The 18,323-nt window shown below is 36.1% G+C and overlaps 1 protein-coding gene across 2 annotated transcripts in view; it reads left to right on the top strand.

The window, feature by feature from the left end:
- The window catches only part of LOC115268008 (somatostatin receptor type 2-like), an 80,655-nt gene extending 64,252 nt beyond the window's left edge, over positions 1-16,403 (top strand). For both annotated transcript variants that reach the window (XM_062856493.1, XM_062856494.1), the window contains exon 2: positions 15,560-16,403. The gene's annotated coding sequence lies outside the window, so the exon portion shown is untranslated. The remainder of the gene's footprint in view (positions 1-15,559) is intronic.
- The last annotated feature ends 1,920 nt before the right edge of the window (positions 16,404-18,323 follow it).

Here is an 18,323-nt window from a genome sequence, read left to right on the forward strand (position 1 = left end):
TGGACGAATCTCTGGCAGAACTCCTGGAGGAATGTCTGGAGGAAAACCTGAAAAATTCCTGAAAGTAGTCCTGGTGAAATTTCTGGAAAAATCTCTGAATAAATCCTTAGAGGATTTCCTGAGGAATTCTTGACATAATCTCTGTAGGATGTCCAGGAGCAATTGCTGGAGGAATTCCTGATCAAATTTCTGGTGTTTTTCCTGGAGAAATTCCAGGATAAAATCCTGGATGAATGGCTGGAGGAATTCCTAGAAACAATTTTCGAAATAATTACTGGATGAGTTTCTAGAGGAATCTCCAGAGGAATTCTGGGAGATTTATGCTTATTTTTCTGTAATTTTTCTATTTCTGAACAATATCCATTGAGAAATTTCTGGAGGAATTTCTAGCGGAATTCCTGGTAAAATCCTCGAAGGAATTCCTTAAGGAATCTTTGGGGGAATCCTTGAAGGAATTTGTGGAGAAATCGCTGAAGGAATACCTAAGGGAACCCATGATAAATTCACGAAGGTATTCCTGGAGAACTTCCTGGAAAGAGACGAACCAGCCAAGGGCTTCTATATTCTTCTGATATAGCTAAATCAATCAACAGCCTGGAATAATTTCTGAATAAATCCATAGAGAATTCCCTGGAAGAATCCTTGGAGGAACTTTTGGAGGATTTCCCAGTGGTATCTTCGAAGGATTTCCTGGAAGAATCCATGGGAAAATCCCTGGAAAAAACCGTGGAAAAATTCATGGAAAAATTTCTGGAGTAATTCCTGAATATCCAGAGAAATTCTTGGAGAAATGCCTGGAAGAATCCCTAGAGGAATTGCTGACACAGTTTCTAAAGGATGCAATTCCTGTGGTATTTCCTGGAGGAGTTCCTGGAGAAGTTCCTGGATAAAATCCTGGAGGAATGCCCGTTGGAGTTCCCAGAGGAATTCCTAGAGGAATTCATGAAAGAATCACTGGATAAGTTTTTAGGGGAATCTCCAGAGGAATTCTGGGAGTTGTATATTATTTTTATATTTCTGAAAAAAAAACCCTTGAGAAAATCCTGGAGGAATTTCTAGCGAAATTTTTGGAGGAACTCCTATAGAAATTCTCGAAAGAATTCCTAAAGAAATCCCTGGAGAAATCCTTGAAGGGATTTGTGAAGAAATCCCTGGGGAAATCTCTAGAGGAATTCCTGGAGGAATCGTTGAAAAATTCCTGAAGGTATTCCTGGCGAATTTCCCGGAAAAGGTTCTTATGAAATCCCTAGCGGTTTTGCTGGAAAAAAGGAATTTCTGGAGGATTTTCTGGAAGAATGTTCAAAGGAATCCTGGAGGAATCCCTGAAAAAATCTCTGGAGGAATTCGTGGTTAAATCCCTGAAGCAATTCATTAAGGAATCTCAGGAGAAATTCTTAGATAAATGCCTGGAGGAGTCCGTGCAAAATTCTTGAGGGTAATCTTGGAAAATTTCCTAGAGAAATTGCTGACATAAATTCTGAAGGATGTCCAGAAACAATTCCCGGATCAATCCCTAAAGAAATTGTTGGAGGAATTCCTGAAGAAATTCTAGGGGTATTTTCTGGAGAATCACCTAGAGGAGTTCCTGGAGAAATTCCTGGATAAAGTCCTAGAGGAATGCCTGGAGGAACCCCTGGAGGAATTCCTTTGGAAATTCGTGGAGAAATCTTTGGAGGAATTCTTGCATTAATTACTGGATGGAATGCTATGGGAATCTGAAGATGAACTCTGAAAGAAACTTCTGAAAAAATGCCCTGCAAAATTCCTGGAGGAATTCCTCGAGGAGACCCTGGAGAAATTCCTGGATGGAATTCTGGAGGAATACTGCATGGATTTCTGAAGGAATCTTCAGGAAGAATTAGGAGGAATTTCTGGAGGAGTCCCTGAAACAATTGCTGGGGGAATAACTGGTGGAATTCCTGGAGGAATCGCTTAAGGACAAACGTCTTGAAATCCCGCTTCAACAATGCATCAGAACTTCAGACGCACAAATCTCAAGAAGCAAGCTTGAAACAACAATGCATTTTATTATTCTGCTCTTGCTCTTGTAATAAGCTTCAAATAAAAAGAACAGGTATGCTGGTTTTGTTTACGAAGAGTTTTGTGCTCTCGAAATCGTGAGTAGGTACCAAAGTCGGCCATTGTGGCGGCATTGTGGGATTCTAACAAGTCTGTCCTTAAAACAATCTTGGAGAAATCTCTGCAAAAATCCAAGGAAGAATCCCTGAAAGAATGCCAGGAAACCTTCGTGGAAGATGCCTAGTAAAATTACTGGTGGAATTCCTGGGAGGATTCTCTGAAGTAATTTTTAGTAAATCTTTGGAGGAATTCCTGTAGGAGTCTCTGAAAAAAATCCTTGAAGGTATCCCTTAAGGATTTCCTGGATAAATTACCGTAGGAATTCCTGGTTAAATTCTTGGAAGAATCTCGAAAGCAATAACTGGAGGAACCATGGAGGAATGCATGGAGGAAGTCCTGAGGGATTTTTTGGTGGAATCTCTGAAAAAAATCTTGAAGGGATTCTTCAAGGGATCCTTGGAGGATATCCTAGAGAAATTTCTGTAGGAATCTCCACAGGAACTCCTAGAGAAATATCTAGAGGAATTTCTGGCGGAATTTATGGGGGAATCTCTAGATATATTCCTGGACGAGTTTTTAGAGAAATCCCAGCAGGAATTCCCAGAGGAATCCTTGGAAAAAAAACCTAAAGGAATTCATAAAAAAAATTCGTGGATTAATCTAGTGAGGAATACAAAAAATAATTCCTGAAGAAATCGCAGATGAAATTCTTGAAGAAATTTTGAAGGAATCCTTAGAAGAGTTCCTGATGAAACTCCAGAAGGTATCTCGGAAGCAATTCCAAGAGGAATTCCTAAGGGAATCCCTAAACAGTTCTTGGAGCAAGTACTGATTAATTCCTGGAGGCGTTACTGAAGGAATCCTAAGAAGAGTTCCAGGGAGAATCTTTGGAGGATTTTTTAAAATAAGTTGTTCCAGAAATAATCACAGAAGTAATTCCCGAGTTAAGAACTGCAGAATTTCTTGGAGGAATCCATGGAGGATTTTTTCCTCCCCTGTTGGGGAAATTAAGCCACTGTGTCCAATAAGCTGAACTTTTGTGGCATGGAGGATTCCTAGAGGAGTGTCTGTAGGGATTAACGGAGGAATCTCTAGAAATACTCCTGAAGGATTCTCTAGAAGAATTCCTGGAGGTATTTCTGGAGGATTCTCTGGAGGGATTTCTGAAGGAACCCCTGTATGAGTTTTAAGGGGAATCTCTGCAGCAATTCACATAGAAATCGCAGGAATAATTCCTGGAGGAATCCCTTGAGAAATTCCTGGAAGAATCCTAGGAAGAATTCCTGAAGAAATTGCAGAAGCGATTCTTAGAGGTATTCCTAAGAGAATCCCTAAACAGTCCCTGTAGGATGTACTGGATTAATTCTTAATTCCTGGAGGAGTCCCTGACAGAATTCCAAGAGGAATTCCTGAAAGAATTCTAAAAAGTGTGGAGTTGTTCCTGAAAGAAACACAGAAGAAATTCCCGGATGAATCCCTGGAGGAATTCTTGAAGGAAAACCTAGAGGAATTTCTGAAAAAATCCCATGAGGAATCCCGGAAGCAATTCCATGAGAAAATCCTTAGGGAATTCCAGGAAGCTTTCTTAACAAATTCTGCAGAATTTCTGTAGGTAAAAAAAAATGAAATCCATGTCACAAAAATGTTTGGACAAAAGGAACTCCTGGATTAATTTTTAGCTAATCTCTGGTAAAATTCTGGTATTCCTGCTGATATACTTCGAATTATTCCAGTTTCTGCTGACGGGTATCCCTGGAGAAATTCCAGGAGGAATTATCGAAAAAAGCACTGGAGCAATTACTGAAGGAACTTCTATAGATATCCAAGGAGAAATTTTCGGAAGAATGTCTGGTGAAACCCATAGAGGAATTCTTGAAAAACTCTCTGGAGCAATCAATGATGGAATTATTGAAGGAAGCTATGGAATGATTCCTGGAGGCGTTCGTCGATGCATCCTTGTACATGTAAAATTGTTTGAAGGAATCGTGGTCTGAATTCTTGAAGCATTCCTTGGAACAAACCCTGAAACCATCACTTTCGGAACCCTGCAAGATGCCCATGAAAGAATCCACGAAGAAGAAACTCCTGGAGAAGCCCCTTTTGGAATTTCTGAAAAAATCCCTGAAAAGTTCCTGAATACATGCTTAACCCTTCAGCGCGCGCGCTGTTGTAAAAAGTACAACACTACCAAAAGAAACCTCGCTTTTCGTATACAGCGCGAGCGCGGTGCAGTTTCGGTTGCTTGATGGCGCGCGTCCTGGAAGGTTAAAGGAATTTCTTAAGGTTCCTTGAAAGAACTCCTAAAGAAATCCCAGGTATTTTGCTCTTAGCATGACGTTTGTTTAAATTTAGAAGTGAAAATTCGTATAGCAGTAGCACATAACTGCACTCTATAGTAGCATATGGTTCTACAAGGTCGTACCGGAATCGGTTCCGGTATATCTTGAATATTTGGCATGCTGTTTTTGTATTCCATGAATAAACATCACAACATTTAGCCATTCAACCAAGCTTGTTTTTTGGTAAAATTTTATGATAAGATTGTAGTGGTTCTCTTGGAGAAATTCTTGGCGAAATGTCCCGTGGTTCTCGACTAAAAAAGTATAATTGTGGATAAAAACCTTAATTATTTGAATAGGTTATTTTTCGTGATATTTTTTCTGGAACTTTGAAATATAGATAATCTTTGAGTTGGCTCGATATTAAAAAATAAATCTAGCGGCCAGGGGGGGGCACGCCCCCCCTGCCCCCCTCTGGCTATGCCTATGGCTTCTGCGGTTTATCATGTGAAAATGCATTGCACTCAAAGCATGAGCGGTCCTGTCGCTGTGACTTCACAATACTGCCAACGATACCATTTGTTGGCACAGCTCCGTATCACCCTTCGACAGCGCAACCAGTGCGTAACATGCATAGTCCACACAGGACGAGACAACACCGGCCGATGGACGAACCGTGCGCTGAGCATAGCTGTCAGTGTAGAGTGCAAGTAAAACATAAAAAGACTAGCGAGAAGGTAAACAAAATGGTTTGTAGTTACCAAAAAGCGAATTAGAAGAAAGATTAGTTGAAGCGAAATTGAAGTTGAAAGTTAAATGCAGTTCGAAATCCGTTGAAATTGTATCGAACTGATAGTAGGAACGGTGTTTGAAAGTGGCAGTTTGCTTGTGATTTTGTGATTGTTTAACCCTCTAATACCCAATCCCGCCTTTAGACGGGGTATAGTTTGAGCATTTTTGAAATTTTTGTTTCGTGGAAAATCAAAATTTTTATATTTTTGGCTGATATTTAGGGCTGTTCTGTATATCTCAAAATGGTTTTGGGTGTATTTTGAAGCTTATTTACATTTTTAAAAAATCATTGAAAAAATGATGTTTTAGTCACCTTTTAGAAGTTATTGTTTATTTTGTATTAAATCGCTACAATTGACATATTTTAAATTTTTCCCAAACCATACTATCCTTGTTTAATAGTTTAAGGGAATCGAATACACTCTAAAATTATTTTCCTTAAAATTACACGGAAAATAAAATTTTCTGTGAAAAAAAATTTAAATAATAATATTTCAACAATAATCATAAAATCTCAAAATGTTTTCATCTCAAAAAATCCGTTCCCCGAATTGGCTTCCAGGAAAAATATAAAAGTGTGGGGATGTTCAAAAATAAAAATTAGAAAAATCAAAAACTGAAATTGACGAAATCGAGAATTAAAAAGAATCATCTTCCAAAACATGTTTAAATCGGTTTTAGATGACGAAAAATGATATTTAGATCAAAATCAAAAATTTGGGTATTAGAGGGTTAAGGTCAGATAAACTAAGTAAATTTGTTGGGTTTATTATTGGCAAAGCATAATGTTCATTTGTAAGATCCAACTGGATCAAAGCCCGCGCCAGAATACCGCTCTACCTGGAAGGAGGAATAAGAGAAAACCATTAAATGTGAGTAATCATAATTAGGAATAAGCTTAAAAAGAAACCAATTAATTTAATGTTTGTATTATGTTATGCCATAATTTGAATAAAGTTTCAAGCTGTCACAACTAAAGTGCTGCTTTGAGAATTCGGTTTGATTAGGGTGGTCCGATTTCGAACACCATTCTTGTGGTATAAGGAGCCGCTGGAATAATTTTAGCAAACTTCATTGAACTGATGAGTATTTATGGTTTATTCCAGGGGTTTTTAGACGTTTTGACTCACGGTGCATATTTGAGAAATGAATTGCTTCGCGGTGTACTACTTCATGATTATCAGAGAAACCAGTTTGAGGTTTGTTAAAAACGCGGTCATATTTTGCAAAGTGACTTCCTGGTGTGACGACGAATGCTCTACTTACGTATGTTCTACTTAGATACTTTTCCAAGTGATATGATCAGCAATGTTGGCTTGTTTTTTTATTACTTGTAGGAACTTACTACGGGTGAGTCGGTTGATGAATCCAGAAAAAAAATCTATTGTTAGTGATATTCTTGAACATTTTTGGACAACAACTTTCAAAATGCTGAGTGAGGTCCAGAGTAGGTTCATAGTAAGGTTCAAATCAATAGTAAAATCCCAGGTAGATTCCTAACAAGAACCTCAAAAAACTCCTTCGTTTACTCTTGAATATGATGTTTTCAAAAACTATCACTGTCTATCTTGAGAGATTCATGGCAAATCCACATAAGGTTCTTTAAAGATTCACTTCGAGAACCTAAGCATAACTAACAAATTTCCTTCCATGTTTTGTGGTCGATTCATTTGAAAATTTAAAGGAAAAAGGCGGATTTCACGCCTACTCATCCTAGTGGTTGGCAGCCCCCTCTCAGAATCTAATGCAAGTTGGTGAGTATGAAGACTTTGCATTTTCAAGCATTTTTGCATACTCTGTTTTTTATGGATGGGTATGAATATGTTGATGCCGGAAAGCTTATTTTCGAAATTTATGTAGACTAACATTTTTAAAGGGAAGCCTAGATGTTTTAAAGCATTTAAAATCGATTACTAAATCAAATACTACTAAATACTGTATGAGTTTGAACGAGTCACACTAAAAAATATGACATTACTTTTTTGTAAAAAAAAGTTCTCATCTTTCGATACATGACGAACTTTTAGACAATTTAAGCAATTAGAAAAAAAAATCGTTTATCATTTTTTTTTAGCAAATTGACTAAAAATTTTTAATTACTCTTCTTAAGCGTGCAGGAATCTAGTTTTGATGCTTTTTTGTAATTTTGTATATGAAAGTTTAGGACGAATTTCGCACCAACTCGTCTTCGGGGTTGGCAGCACCCCCTCAGAATGTTATGAAATTTTGTAGGTTTCAAGACTTTACCTTTTCAAGCAACTTTGCATATTTTGTTTTTTCAAAATTAACCTAGACTAACATTTAAAAAGAGTCAAAGTTTTTAACCGTTTTTTTTTCACAAAAAAATAACTCGAATATGATAAGATGTACAAAAAAATGATGTATGGGGGACATTTAGAGAATTGTCCAAGCTTTCATGAAAAAATATTTTAAAAATTCTAAATACATTTTTACACGTTGAAAAATATATTTTTAAAATTAAAAGTCAATTTACAGAAAATGCCCACTTTTTTATGTTTTGAAATTTTTTTCCAAGAAAGTCAATATTGTTGCCTAACTTTCCTCCATACATCACAAGATGGGCACTTTTAAGGAAAAAAAGTTTTTCTAACAAAAACTTTTTCATGTTAGTTTTTTTAGCGTGTTGCGCATTAGCCGTTTTTTTCACAAAAAATATAACTCGAATATGATAAGTTGTACAAAAAAGTGATGTATGGGGGACTTTTAGGGAATTGTCCAAGCTTTCAAGAAAACATATTTAAAAAATATAAAAAAGTGTTTTACACGCTAAAAATATCTTTTCAAAATTAAAAGTCTATTTACAGAAAAAGCCCACTTTTTTATGTTTTGAATTTTTTTTCCCAAGAAAGACAATATAGTTGCCTAACTTTCCTCCATACATCACAAGATGGGCACTTTTAAGGAAAAAAAAAATTCTAAAAAAAACTTTTTCATTTTATTTTTTTTTGCGTGTTGTGCATTAACTCGTACAGTAATGTATCCAGAATCCTAATGACAATCCATTAAAACTTAATGGGCTCAACTACTTTTTTAATATCTTAACGTGCTTGACATTGAAAACGTGCTTGATATTGGAAAGGGCTCAAGACAAATTTGCTTTTAGGGTTTTATATCAATAAAAACGCTTGTGTGTTGATGAAATATGTACATATGTATATGTGTATTCAATTATTTTCTTTTCTACAATATATACATCCTTCTTTTATACATTCTATTGTAACGTTTTTTGAATATTAGATCTTTAGTCTATCTGAAACAAAGTAAACTTTTTTGGATTATCTTTTGAATTCGAAAACGTTTTCGCTTCAATTTGATTTTCAGAAATTGGCACAAATGAATGAAATTTTTGTGTACCAGGTATTGTTTTTACGTGACTGTATGTGTATAGTTCTTCAAGTTCATCCGTCATTTTTGCATATTGTTCATTTGAAATAAAGCAGAAATTCAATTTTGTTATATGTATATCTGACTGTTTAACTGTCCAGTCATATAGTTCTCGAGGAGTTGTGATTGTGTTTCCATAATCTCGAGCAAGACTTGCTCGTTTTGCCATTCGCTTGAGAGTACCTCCAACAGCGTCACATGGACCTTTGCCATGTGAAGTTGCGAAGAAGTGCCATTCTGCTTCCAATCCATAATTGGACCGAAAACTGCACAAACTGGCAAATTTTTTTTTGTTCTTATAATGAGCTGCTGCTCCATCTGACATCAAAGTAATTTTTGAGAAATCAATCGATTGTTTAATGAAATCCAGCAGTTTTGATATAAATAACTGAACTGCTGTTGTATCGTGTGTAAGTACTTCAGATATTATTATAAAGCTCAAGTTTTCCAACTTATTTTCTTTTCTGTAGTACACTTCAAAGGGGTGAATGGTAGCTTGAGAATTATTCCAATGGTAACCTTGAGCTGAATTTTGAATGATAGATGAATAATTTTCTGAAAAGTCACAAATTGTTAATACTTCACCCTGTTTAAGAGATTCTTTTTTATCCCGCAAAAATGAGGATTGTTCTTTATAAATGAAATCATGAGTTATAAGCTTATCAACTTTTTCTACAAAATACGGAACAAACTCGTCTATAGTCTTAGTAATAGTTTCCAAATTGCATCGATCAGTGGTTAGCCATTGTTGAAATAAAACCGATTCTTTATCATTCGCTTCTAATAATGATGTTAGTTCACTGGTTCTAGGCACACAATAATACAATTTCAGCAAACAGAATGCTGTTTTAAGCATTCAGATATCAAAACAAGCTGAGAAACAGGTTCTATTCCAGTTGGGATGTAACGCCAAGAAAAAGAAGGCACCCAATCAAACAAAGTTGTAATGCCCATTGAGTGTTATTAAATGGGTATAAGGATTCTTGATACATCCTGTACGAGTTAATGCGCAACACGCTAAAAAAATAACATGAAAAAGTTTTTGTTAGAAAAACTTTTTTTCCTTAAAAGTGCCCATCTTGTGATGTATGGAGGAAAGTTAGGCAACAATATTGACTTTCTTGGAAAAAAAATTCAAAACATAAAAACGTGGGCATTTTCTGTAAATTGACTTTTAATTTTAAAAATATTTTTTTTAGCGTGTAAAGATGTATTTAGAATTTTTAAAATATTTTTTCATGAAAGCTTGGACAATTTTCTAAAAGTCCCCCATACAACACTTTTCTATAGGTCTTGTCATTTTTGAGTTACATCGATTTTAAAAAATTCTTCGAAAAAAAGTTAGGCCCTCTTCAAATGTTACTCTTGAAAATTTTCGAAAATTTAAGTATGCAAAGTTGCTTATAAAAACCTAGTCTTTATGCCCACCAAGTTTCATTCGATTCTGAGAGGGTGTTGCCAACCACTGGTCGAGTTGGCGCGAAATTCGTCTTAGGCAGTATCTAAAAAGTCACTCATACATCACATTTTTGTAGGATTTACACTGGTTTAAAAAAATCGATCAAAAAGCTTTAGCCCTTTTCAAATGTTAGTTTAGATAAATTATGAAGAAACAAAGTATTGCAAAGTTGTTCGAAAATGCAAAGTCCTTATGCTCACTAACTTTCAATGGATTCTGGAAGGGTGCTGCCAATTCCGAATACAAAATAATATAGAATAATACAGATACATAAACAAAACAAAATTTAAAAATCGAAAACAAAGTTGATTAGGATTCTTAGAAACTGCTGGCGAGATCGTTGGAAAATCCTTTCCTAGGTCCTGCGAGAAGCCATCGCAATACTGATTCGTAGGTGGTTGTGGGACATTTGATGTTGAGGTTGTCCGTGCCAAATTCACGACAATAGCATTCCTACGTTTCTTACCAGATTTTTGATAAATTTCTGTGCAAATACCTGAAAGCGTTCTGGATCACAGGGCATTTTTGAATATCAAATCGTCAAAGTGATGGCGGCACTTTTGATGTGTCTCGCAGTGCACTTGTGAAGGTTTTGTGGTGCACCAAGCGCACCGTGGTGCACGATCTGAAAACCCCTGACGGGTGAGCTGACTAAGACGCTATCACAAATTAATATTGGATTATGATGGCTGACTGTTCACTCTGTAGTCTGCAATTTTGAATGAATGATTCTGGTGAAACTATTTAGGAGTTGCTTTAGGTTTGCTAACTGTCATTTTCCGGAATTTTTTTTGCAGATCATAATTGTAGAAGACATAATTTAATCCAATTATACAGCAATTCCTCCTATAATTTTCTTACGTAGTCTGCCGGCAATATTCTTAGCTTAGCAAATAACTCTAGAGTCTTTGATGACTCCTGATGACATGTGCAATTAAATTTTCAATTGCTATCATACCAAGGATTATCAAGGAGCTCAACATTACGTACCATTACGTACCAGAGAAAACATGGGTGTCTAATCTGGTAGTAAAGGCTCTTCTCACCAAAGGGCCGGATTTGGTTCGCTTCGGCAGTTCCTTAGAACTATTCCATACCTATTATTATTATTATTATTATTTTATTTAAGAGGTTTTAAATTTTATAAATTCCATACCTATGTGTTTATTAAAAGTTGCTTTGGGAATTGTTAGATTTTTTTCTGAATATCCACCGGAATTCCTATTTGAAATTTTGTTGGAAATTACTTTGGAACTATTTCGGAAAACAGGTTTGGAATTTACCATGCATATTTTTTTTTGTCTTTGAAAATTCCTTTGGCATTTCTGTTGTGAATTCCTTCTATAATTCCTATGACTGAAATCATACAATTATACAAATATTTTACGATGTTTCTCTTGAATCGATAACCTGGAACAAAATTAGGAGAAATATATTTTGTGGAATATATTGATATTTTTCCCAAGTAATATTTTGATGACCAATTAGTCTTGAAGAGGTTTTGAGAACCGTCATAAAACCACATACCTTTTATTTTGGTTTTATGATGGTTGTAAGGACCTCTTCTAGTCTATTTGACAAAGAAATGTTACTTGGGTTCTTTGATTTTTTTTAGAAATTATGTGTAGGACAATGCATGAACCAAGCATTTTTTGTGGGTAGGACATGTTCTACCTGTCCTACCCACTCCTCGAACCACTCACTGGAAACTTCTTTGGTAAATAAATTGAAAAATGATTCGAAAATTCTTATAAGAATTGTCCTAAGTAATAAATTAGGAAATGTAATCTTGAATTTTCTTCTTTCAGGTAATTCAGGGAATCCATCTTAAAACTTTTTCAATAATTACTTTGGAAACATCTTCTGCAGTTTTCTTGACAGCTCCTTTTAATAATTAATTCAGCAATCGGTAGAAAATTTTCATCGGTCATTTTTCAAATTTCTTTGGGAGTTTTTCAACACTTATTTTAAAAATATTACAAGCAATTAAAAAATCGTGCAGCAATTATTTTGGTAATTACCTTCGACAAACCTTCGGAAATTCATCGGATTCTGCTTCGTTAGCTCCTCCGCAAATTAATTTGGTAATTTCCTAAGAAATTTCTTAAGAAACTTCTATATTCATAAATTATTTCAGCTTTTTTTTAAGAATTGATATGGGCAATTCCTTCGATAATGCTTAAAATGTTAAAAGCAATCCCTTAAGCATATTCTTTGATTTCCTATAAAACTATTTATTTTTATTTATTCCGTGTTTTCCTGGACTAGATTTGGCAATTCTGTTTCGAAATTCTTCTGGAAATATACGATTTCTTTTGAAATTCCTTTGGCTATTTTTTATTCTCTTCTGCAATATCTTTGAAATTGATTTGGAAATTCTCCTTGAAATAAGCGATTCCTTCTGAAATTCGTTCGGCATTTTTCCTTTCCTTCTGTTATTTCTTTCTTTAATTCCCTTCTTTATTTCTTTAAAATTCTTTTACTTGAAAAAAAATCTTGAAAATTGCTAAAGGAATTTCCAAACAAGTATCCTAAGAAATAGCTGAGAACATTCTCAATGGAGTTTTAAAAGTATGACCAAACAAAAAATCTGAAGGAGTTCCAAAGAAACTGCCGCAGTAATTTCCGAGAAATTGTAGAAATGAATTTTTGAAAAAATCAAAAGAAAAAAATGAAAGAATCTCCTCAGAAATTTGAAGGGTATTGCTGTACCAAAAAAAAAACCCAACAGAATTTTCCAATAAATTCCAAAGGATCTACGAAAATAATTAAAAGAAGGATCGCCGAGGTAGTACACAAAAAACAAGATGAAAAAATATTCAGATAAATTTGCATTAACGTTACAAAAAATAATAAAAAATAAAAAGGAGTTCCAAAGAAGTTACCGAAAAAATATACAAAATTTACCAAACAAATAATAAAGAGAATTACCGAAGAAAGTTGTGAAGTAATTGCTATAAACGCTCTCAAAGAAATAGCCGAGAGAGTTCCCAAAGACATGGTTAAAGGAATTTCCATATCAGTTCCCAAATGTCATATCGGAGAAATTTGCATTACGGTTTAATCTACGCTTTTAAATGCTGTATGAAGGAAATCCCATAAACTATAGTTCGAAACAATTTCAGAAAGAACTCAAAGGGATCAAAGGGAAAGGACGAAATTGTTACCAATCACTTTTTTTTTAACAACGAAATTCCCAACGGGATAACCTAACGAATTTTCAAACACAAAGTTAACGAAGTTTTTACAAAAAAAAAATACTATTTACACAATTCGCCGGTTGAATTTTCAAATGATTTATCGAGAAAAAGAATTTTCGGAAAAGCCTCAGAAAATGTACAATTCTCACAAGTACAATAAAACTACTTTTTATGCACTTAAATGTAGAATTAGCTTAAAGTTGAAAAAAGAAAAAAAAAACAATATTTATGCACTTTTAATTTAACCCTTATATGGCCGGTACCCTGTGGTCGGCACCCGGGTACCTTTTCCGATTTCAATTCTCGATATTTAAATGGGTATTGAGAGTAGCAAATTGAAATTCTGCCAGATCTAAGAACTCGTGAATATGTATCTGTTAATGGGGTTGACCGAATTTTAATGTGGGTACTAGCGTGGCTCAAAATACCACATGTCAAAAAGTTCCCTTTTTATTTCGTTCTATATGACGCCACGATGCTCTGGTCAAATTTTCAGCTCAATCCGTTGACATTTGGGCGGTGCTAAACTCATTTGAAGTTTGTATGAAGGTTTGTATGGGAAGACATCGTTTTTTGCATTTTTCTCGCGAGGGGCACTATTTTTTTTTCTTATATCACATAACCGTTTATATAAAACTATAGCCATACTTGTGCTGAGAAACTTAGCCTAAGACCGCAAAGTCATCCTAAGCTTTTGAGAAAATATATTATATGTAGAGCATGTGGTGGTGCTTAACATTTAACACGCAAAGGAATAACAGTAGCAATAAAATCTCATTGAATGGGCATTAGCTTTTTTAACAAGTGTCTGATCACGTTGCGCTCTTCGACAAAATTTTTCGCGTTCTGGTGGGATTCGAACCCACGACCCCGTATTCGCTAGACCGGTGCTTTAACCAACTAAGCCACAGAACAGGTGAAAATTCTGCGGAATAGAAAGCCAAACTGAACCCGAGCCCTCACCATGAACATTCACTTTTTCAAGAACCATCTCTCTCTAGGCTTAGATGTCAATCCACAACACAGCCTCGTTTGTGCCCAACAACTACAAGTGAGAGCGTATTATTTTTATTTGAAGCCGAGACTTACTCTCGCACTCCGCCATACCTAGCCACCAAGCAGTCTGTTTGCTGGTGTCTAATTCAGTATGCGTCGAGAGCTCGGCACGGTTGCACGCTCCACGACCAACTGCGCCGATGACGCAAGGTAGGGTACACTGATATTTGTTGCCCTTTACTGGCATTTACCAGATTTTGCTGGTATGTCATAAACATACAGAACGCGTTTTTTTTTTCAAAAATTCATCCCTCAATTTGTCAATTAGCAACATTCTGTGTCTTCTAACTACGAGTTTTTCTGTATGTTTATGACATACCAGCAAAATCTGGTAAATGCCAGTAAAGGGCAACATATATCAGTGTAAGCCTCTGAAACTCTTAGAAATGTCTTAAAACGCCCCTTAAACCCCTTGTAACGCTTTTAATTTCACATTGATACGTCGAATCACTAAACGACAAGCTGAAAGCAGATGAGCTTGGAATCGAACTCATTACCACTACATATCACCGTTAACGATTACCAAGTGGAAGCGTTACCCCCTACGCAGCTAGGTGGCCTTCTGAAAGTCAATATTTAGGACCTAGGGCTCGCAACTTCAACTTCAACTTCAACTTCATTTTGCGATTCACGTGTAACTATGTAGGCATTGTAGATTTTCCGTCTCCAACAATTACTGGTTTTGGTAAAATGCAGAATACACACATGTTTTCAACTTAAATGCCAAGCCAATGCACCGACTATATAAACGAACATTGAAGGCATGCAGGGTGGTTGGGTTTCCACCAGAATTGCTATCACGTGCTGCTTCTGCTGCTGCTGCTGCTGCTGGTACAAGGATGCCAGTCAGTGGAGCATGTTACGGTGCGGTGACTGTGATTTGCAACGGTATTCAATTTTGCGGCGACAATCAATGTTTCCTTTATCACACAGATGGGTGCGTTTGGCCCGACGGATGGGTGATAGTCTGGTATATTGCAATCGATGCGGTGTCTAGGAGAGCACATCTTGTTCAATGGGATGTGGCTTGATTTGCTAGCATGGTCTGTATCGTTTCTGAGAATAGATGATTAATAAACCCACGACTGCAAGGGGATTTGATCGGAAAACAAGAATAACAAACCAGATGAATGAAATTGTTTATTAAGGGATTCGGGATCATTAACCATTGACATACGATAGCAATATTGAAACATTATTGAGGGTCAAGAATTCCAGGGCAAGAATTTTTTTTTAATCAAAAATGTGAATCAATATTTCTAATAATTTCAATTTCTTTTTATTTTCAGCATGGTCATGGTCCGGAAGAAATGATACCTACTTACTTCTAAAAGATCGAATCTGTCATGGAAAACATCGAAGTATAATATATCAAAACCATTAGTGAAGTAATCAGCAGCCGTTTTCCTCTTCAAATAATAAGAAAACACCTTCAGATAGATAGGAAGCAACTTCCGGGAATATCAGAAATACTTGTACAAAGCTGAAAAAGGATCATAATGAGGAGCGGCTGGAAAACAACAGATTAGTAGCTATCAGAACTCAAACGAATGAGAAAAAAAAATCGTAATGATTAAGTTTGGGTCCCACGCGTGGATCCGCACAAACTGAAAAACAAACAAAGCACTTGCACAAAAATAGAATGCCATTAGGTACATAGAGAAAATTAGCGCGGATCGAGTGTGATGAAATGTATCAATTTGGTCGACGGGAAAGCGGTGGATGCGAACCGAAATTAATTGAACGTCGGCAAAAGAAAGAGGTCCCCGCTAAACGGAGCCCTTTTTGGCGTCCTTTTTCTTTTGCCCGGAATGTTGAGACTGCGATGCGGTTGAGTGTACTCCAATTAATGGGAAAGGGGAGGAAAAAAAAGAGACAGGGGAAGGATCCTTCGTATTTGGTTTGTGAAATATGGGACTTTAAATCTAGTAGCCTTAAGTCTGTGAATATATTTGTTAGGAATTTTGAAAACGATTGATAGATATAACGTTTCCTCAGAGTACACATACACCCACAAAAGATGAATGATAAAAATAATGGCGAAAAGTGATCAATTTAATAAATTTACTATTTTGGATCGAAGTTGGAAGCGTGTTTGAGTTTGAGAAAGAATTCCACTTAGCTAAGAAGCAGCATCTGGAGCCGACCTACTGATAAGAAGCAGACTCTGTGCCAATTAGAAAGTTTCGCCTAGAAAATCCCAAAAATACCAAGTGAGTAATATGATTTTTTTTTTCGGGTAAATGATTTATGAAAATTGACTAAACTTATTTTGATACAGTAAAATTAATTATTTTCTTCATGAGAGTTTATCCTTACCCTCTTACCCGATAAGAGACTGGACTAACAAAAAAATACTGCCACTAAGTAATTTTCATATATCCGAAACATCATGCAAACAGATATATTTTAAGGGTTTTGTTCCTGACCGACAGACGAAAAACCCGTGACATACTGATTCCAACGTCAAAGGTAACGAAACGCCCAGATACCTTCTGGAAGAGCCACAGCAAACTCGGAGACTCTATCCTTATCATACTTGACTTTGAAATCATGACCCACAAGATTTCAGCTACAACGAGCTCCCTGGTCTCTTCTCAGTACCCCGAGATGAACAAGCCTAGGGTTAAAAATAAATATTTCTTGTGGTACTATTCAAGAAGGTACTTCTGAGTTTCCTCATGAATTTCTGTACTTACTGCTTTCCTAGTGTGTTCTAGTTTTCCTGATATTTCCCAGCTTTAGAACCATTGTGTTTCCTAGGCATGAAACATTGTTATGTAACTGATTGAATCAGTTACATTCAATGTTTCTTTTTGTTTTTTTTTTTTGAGCTCCAAGGAATACATTTCAAGAACTTCTTTCTCATATTCCTCAGGAAGTTATGGGATCCTTCAAGAAGTTGCTTACCTTATCGGTCAGCTTGAGTAGCCTCTGCTGTACATAGAAGTCGTCCCCATTTTACTCGTTCCATGGCTGTGTGTTTCCAGTTCCGCACTTTGCGAAGGGTCCGCAAATCCTCTTCCACTTGAAGAAGTACCCTCTAGGATTTCTCCTAGAATTGCAAAAGAAGCTTCTGGAAGAATTCCTGAAGAAGTTTTTGAGAAAATCTGAAGCGATTTCTTCTAGGGATCCTTCTGGAATACGTCCAGTAATTTTTTGTTGATATTATTTTTTTTTCAAAAGTGTTTTTGATATTCCTTCAAAAATTTATGCTAAAATTCTTGATGAAGGTTTTTCTCAGACATTCCAAAACACTCCTGTGCTATTCCTTTCAAAGTTCGTTCTGAGATATTTTCAGGTATTCCTTTGGTGATTTTCGGAATTCATAAAAAAAATCCTCAACAAGCCACAGATTCTTCAAAGAAATCCTGCTACGACCCCTCAACAAATTTCTTCGGGAATTTATACTTAAAATTCTTCAGAGAACCCTTCAATAGAAACTTCTGGTATTTCTGAAGAAGTTGCTTTTTAAATCTTAGAATAATATACAGGAATAGTACACAAATATGACGGGCTTGGTGGTCTAGTGACTACCGCTACTGAATCGTACGTAAAAGCCCTGGGTTCAATCTCTGGCCCGTCCCTTTCGTCCTACATTGTATCTTTCTATTAACTTTATCCCTCCTCTATACAATACTTATACAACTCATGCATATTCACATGTTCATAGCTATCGCTTGAACAGAAACTGGTTGAAAAAGCCGTTGTCATCCTACCTAAGTTCACAACAACATGTCAAACTTATCAGATACCGCCTACGAGATATGAAATCAAGCGAACTGTGTCGCATTATCTTCAGAGTAATACTCACACCAATATTTCACCATACGCCTGGCAATCACGCATCAATGTGTGAACCCTCTGCCAACCACATCCCACCAACATCCGCATGAATTTGTGCAGGCGCAGAGGTCTACTGTGGATACAAACTATTGCAATCATCACTACCTTTCTCTTCCCCACATTGATCTGCAACCTGACGTGGCAGGCGCCATTGTCGCCTTAAAATAGAAGATCACCAACGCTCACACACTGAAGATGCCTGCTTAC

This window comes from Aedes albopictus, chromosome 3, assembly GCF_035046485.1.
Source record: "Aedes albopictus strain Foshan chromosome 3, AalbF5, whole genome shotgun sequence".
Lineage (NCBI taxonomy): Eukaryota > Metazoa > Arthropoda > Insecta > Diptera > Culicidae > Aedes > Aedes albopictus.